Source organism: Canis lupus, chromosome X (assembly GCF_048164855.1).
Source record: "Canis lupus baileyi chromosome X, mCanLup2.hap1, whole genome shotgun sequence".
NCBI lineage: Eukaryota > Metazoa > Chordata > Mammalia > Carnivora > Canidae > Canis > Canis lupus.
In genome coordinates, this window is record NC_132876.1 from 64,987,335 (window position 1) to 64,993,334 (window position 6,000).

The 6,000-nt window shown below is 35.2% G+C and overlaps 1 long non-coding RNA gene across 1 annotated transcript in view; it reads right to left on the reverse strand.

Moving 5' to 3' along the window:
- Positions 1-3,607, reverse strand: part of LOC140627739 (uncharacterized) — a 38,368-nt gene extending 34,761 nt beyond the window's left edge. Inside the window, exon 1 of the long non-coding RNA XR_012026347.1 lies at positions 3,286-3,607. This is a non-coding gene — a long non-coding RNA (uncharacterized lncRNA). The remainder of the gene's footprint in view (positions 1-3,285) is intronic.
- Positions 3,608-6,000: the final 2,393 nt, after the last annotated feature.

Consider the following 6,000-nt stretch of genomic DNA (forward strand, 5'->3'; position numbering starts at 1 on the left):
AGCAAGTCCTAAATAATATTAACATTACTACTAGAAGTACTTTTACCTTTACCACTTCTTCTAATACTATTAAAACTACTACAACTATGCAACAACTACGAGAACTACTACTACTACTACTACTACTACTACTACTACTACTATTGGTAATGAGAGTTTTTCCCAAATAAGTTGAGAAGTTGAATACCTCAAGATAATTATTTTCTAGCATGTGTAGAAGGTAGCAGTATCAAGGAAGATTGCAGGACTATAATTCTAGCTAGGAATAGAATAAATACCAGAACAGTGCAGGAACTTGGAATTATATTTCTCTTATCTCAAACCCAAACTCTTCCACTCTTCATTAGTTTGCTGTGTGATGTAGCCCAACCCACTTTAGATCTCTGGGTTTCAGTAACTACCCTTGAAATTAAAATGCCATTGACACTTATTTGCAAATCACCTGGCCTATACCAGAGGCCTAACCTGTGAATGGAATATGATATAAACAAACTGGTCCACATGGGGCATGGCACCAGCCTCTAAAATTTCACCAAGCTAACTGGCTCCTAATCCAGAGACATGCTATAACCACTACCAGGATTTTTGTTAACCACTGCCAGTGATAGATTGAACTCATTGTCACTGGGAGCCTAGTCTTACTTTCAATATAGCCATCCCTTGTTATTTCACATTTGCCCATCTACATTTGGTCATCCATAATGACTCTTAAAGAAATTTAATTCATCCATCCATCCATTCCACAAGTAATTATTGGGCAACTACAACATGCCAGACATTGTTCTCAGCACTGGGGATATAGCAGTGAATAAGGCAGACAAAAGTCCCTGGTATTATGAAGCTTATAGTCTAGCTACCTAGTCTGGCCAAATGCAATATTCCAAGAAACATTATTGAGGCAAGTTCAGTTTACCTTTTTGAAACAAATTATGGTCAATACTTTTCAACTGAACATGCTTTCTGGGAGGCAGGGTTGGGTAGAGAGGGAGGAGATGGCCTTGAATCTAGCCTGAGAAAAGGCTCAAGAGGGTGGTTTGGGAAAAGCCTTTAATAATAATATGACTATATTTTGATTTATCAGATGAATCTGGTTTATATCAATTATGTATCTAATATATATTGTATAGCTTATGTATATTGAATGCATCACCTTTTGAAATATGATAGAAAGTAATGTGACTTTTAATTGTGTAGTTCATAAACTGACTCTGAAGGCAGCTCCAAAAACATTTCAAAAATATTCTGAACAATAACAGCATAATCATAAATAGGTAGATAGATAGATAGATAGATAGATAGATAGATAGATAGATAGATAGGTCCATCCCCAAGGGGACTTCTTTGAAAAGTACAATATGCATTTGGATGTACAAGTTCTGGTATATTCTTAAAATAAATATTAAATTAGCAGTCAATTTGTTTAAAAAACATTGAAGTAAGAAAATCAGTTAGATTTTTATATGTATTTATTATGTTTGGACTTAAAGTCATACAATTCAGTAAGCAGTTATAAAATTAGCTTACTTTTAAAAACACTGAATCAAATTTTTCTTCTCACCTTGGTTCATTCAGTTGGTTTATTCATAGTTTTTTTGCATATGGGTCTTAAAAAGTACAAAATGGTTATTTGGCCATTACCTATGCTGTGTTACATTTTTAATATGCACATCAACTTTCTGGTTATATGACAAGTCTGAAGAAATACTGCCTTCTGATTTAATGCTAATGTGTGATCAAATTCCTTGTAATTTAACTGGTATTTATGTTACAGGCAGAATGTTAAATCAGGAATTGTAAACAATTCCTAGGCAATGTGTATAATGTTTGTAAGTCATTCCTAGAAATTGTTCACAATGCCTGTAACATATATGCAACTAGCAACATGCCTGAAAAATATAAGAAAACTTCAAGATGCAAACTGGCCATTCCCGTGCCATCCCTGAATTATAACATTTGCTTTAATAATTCTAATTATTTATCTGTTTGTATATCTAGATGTTAATGATAACTCTAGTAATAATAGTGTTTATTTTCATAGCTCTCATGGATTACTAGATTTTTACTAGTTATTGGGTGATACAGAGCTTTGGACAGGCTCATTTTAAGAGGAACTAGGAGTAAAAGAAACAAATAAATAAGAATAAAGGGAATCTTGTTTGCCAGGTATCCTCTGGCCTCATCCAAATATTCTTATTCCTGTTCTCAAGCTCCCTTGCTGTTTTCCCCAGATCATTAGACTCTATCCAAGTAGTTTTTGATACCCTAATGCCATCAAACTTTCCTAGGCCACTCAAAAGAAATCTAATAACTTTACAAACCTCACTGTGTTTACTTATTTATTAATTTTTTTAACCTCACTGTGTTTAAACATGAAACTTTTTGCCTGTTCCTGTTCACTTCCCACTAATGGGCCTCAGTGTCTCTCCATGGCATAATTGTTTAATTCTACATATTTGGTTCCTGTTTATTTTCATATACATTTTGAAATTATCTACATTTTGGTTTATGTTAGCATTGTGTGCTATGGATTATATCTACCCAACTACCCCCAAACCAATTTGGAGGTGAAGAAAAAAAGTTGAATTAGTCCAGCCTTTGAGTATTAAGGTCATATTAAATCACTGATTGGAATTCTTTACCCTAATTGGAGCATTTCTAGTCCATTTAGACAACTAAACTGATTTGGTAAACTTCTGATTGACCAATGGAACTGGAACCCAGCAAGATGAGGCCAGGAAATGAATTGGCAAGATAGGATGTAGGATCAAGAAAGAAACTTCTGAGTGACAGAGCAAAGCCTTCTGATAATTGACCTCAGAATGTAGTATAGGTGCAAAGAAGTTGGTTGGTATGATAAGATGCTCCTAAGTAGGATTTGACAGCCATAAAAATGGGCCCTTTAATCTACTTAGATAATGACCATTATTCCATTTCTATCACCATTGTATCCAGATATGATCCATCTGTATCCAGATATGACCCATCTGTTCTAAACCCCACTCAGTCCTATCTCCTCTGTTGCAGTCCTGCTAGTTGCTTCAGGCCACACTGGTATGTCTTTTGCTTGAACTCCTCTAGCTCTTATTTAAGTTCATTTTGCCTCTAGCACTGAGCTGCACTATATCTAAATATTTACTGTGTGATATTTTCATGTATGCCTTATACTTATGGTAACCATATTTTCCAAACCCAAAATTAAAGCACATCATTTTAAAATTTAGGTAGACTATTTGAAATTAATAGTAACCTAGAAAACAAATGCTTATTTCCTTCTATGTCACTTACCTATTAAATATTAGCTGATATTGATGTATTGGCTGCTAAAGATAAAGAAGAACATAAGTTGGCATCTACTAAGTTACAAATAAAGGACCCTGATATTCTTTGCAGTGTCCAATACAGAAAGGTATTGTACAAATGCCTTATCACTGTGTGTGAGGAATGATATAAGAATCCTGAAAAAGAAGAAAAAACTGGGAAATGAGAAGGGTAACAGAAAGTATCAGTAGCAAAAGATATAAGGATCATATCATATAAGGATAGTCTAAAAAGATGGGAACTTGTTATTCAGAAAGACAGAAATGAAAGAGGTTTCACTGAAGTCTGTAAGGATGTGGATTAGGTGAATTGGATTCCCCAAATTCTAGAATTTGTTTGTTTACAAAATTCTAGAATCCTTCACTGGGCTGCCCATATTCCTGAATACCAAAATTTCAAGTAAATTTAGGAAAATAGGGTGATAAATGCATGGAACTTGCTATTATTTTAAGAGGTAGTACAGGATGAGAACATAGCTTAGAAATGAGTTTAGGTACATACAAGGCTGGCAGGTCCATAAGGGATATTAAACTATTTTTATCCATTAATTTTTAGCTCAATTAGTTATTGAGATAACTAGTTAATTCATTGTGAAGCAGAAAGAAGACATTTTATCTATAGAGTCAGACATGCTGACAGCAACAAGAAGGGGTAGCTTACAATGAGGAGGAAGTAAAAGAATTATTTAAGACTAGTAATCTGGAATCAGTTTAGGGACTAATTTACTTACACACCTTAGCTTCACCTGAGAGTAACAAAGCATAGTTCAGAAATTCATGCTTTTAATATTCCTTTTGAGTCATTAAGATAAGCAAATTATATTCTATCTACTTTATGTGGAATTCATGATTCTTACAAGTAAGGATCTAAGATCCTTATCCTAATCAAATTGGCAAGCCTCACCACAACACCTTGGATTTTTCTCATACTGAGAAAAAAGGTTATAAGATATAAATGATCTGCAAACATAAGAAGCAGTTATTTGGGGAAGTAATAGTCCAGATGATGAAAGGCAAGAGAGGATACTCTTGCTAATAAAGTTTATTGGCATTTTAAAGGTTACAAACAGAAACATGGTGATACAGTGCTCTTTTGTCCTTTCTGCCAAATGATAGTAGCATTTCTTGGCAATTCAGGGCAACTAGAGAGCTTTGAGGTCCAGCACAAAGAGAGTAATGGTTCTAGATATTCTTTATATTGAAATTTATCAACATATCCTGGAATCCTTAAGGAAGCATTTTAAAATTTAGTTTCTCTATACTGGACAATATACATGATTAAGGGCCAAGGAGAGAGTGGCATTTGGAGGCCATCCTTCACTATGATAGTCTGCAAACCAGACACAGAATAAGTGGCAGTATGTTAACAAAAACTGAAATCAGGAGATAAACACTTTTCTTCTTGTGGTGAGCCACTGAGTAAATTTAGAAGATTTATTATGAAGTTGGTTTTGTCCCTTCTCATGAGGCTAAGCCATGTTCCTAATTATGCCCAACTTCGTAAATGATCTTGCACCAAATGGTTTATGTTGCATTTGGCACCAGTGATCTGGTCCTAGTAAATGTTAAGCTCATTGAGGGTAATGTCTATATCTCACTACCCTCTCTATCCCCATTCTGCCAACTTTCCTTCTCCTTGCTCAGTTGCAGCAGTGCCCTGCACATAGTAAGAATTCAGTGAGTATTGCTAAAATAATGAATACTTTATATGTGGTCATTATTTGCTATTAATATATAAACAGTTTGCTATTTTTAAAAAAGATTTTATTTATTTACTTGACGGGGGGAGAGAGATTGAGAGAGAGAGAGAGCCAGAGAGCACAAGCAGGAGGAACAACAGAGGGAGAGGGAGAAGCAGGCTCCCTCACTACCCAATGTGGGGCTTGATCCTAGGACTCTGGGATCATGACCTAAGCCAAAGGCAGATGCTTAACCAACTCAGCCACCTAGGTGTCCCTAAACAGCTTGCTATTAAAGTGGAAAGTAAGAGTTTAAGAAGCACAAAGAACAAACTTTTGCATGCTCAAAATAGTTGCTTTGGCTTCAGAAAATAGGTACACGGTCATAAAATAACTAAACTCCTCTGCCCTTAGGTTCTGAATCTAGTTGCTTTAGGAAGTAGTGGGTAGTCCAGCCTTGGGGAATTTTAGCAGCAAGTGCTGAACTGGATAACACTTGTCAGGGATATTATGGAGGGGGTCCCTGTATTAGTCTGGAATGGGGAGTAGTTAAACTTTGAGGCATGATTTTTCCCCAAGTTTTTATTTAAATTCTATCTAGTTAACATACAATGCACTATTAGTTTCAGGTGTAGAATCTAGTGATTCATCACTTATATACAACACCCTGTGCTCATCATAAGTGCCTTCCTTAATACCCATCACCATTTTAACCCAACCCCCTACCCACCTTCCCTCCAGTAACCATTAGTTTATAGTTAAGATTCTGTTTCTTGGTTTGACTCTCTTCCCCCCCCCATGTTCATTTGTTTTGTTTCTTAAATTCCACATATGAGCAAAATCTTATGGTATTTGTTTTTCTCGGACTTATTTTGTGTAGCATAATACTTTCTAGCTCCATCCATATAATTATAAATAGCAAGATTGCATTATTTTTATGGTTCAGTAATATTCCATTGTATATATATGCCACATCTTTATCCATTCATCAGTAGATGAACATT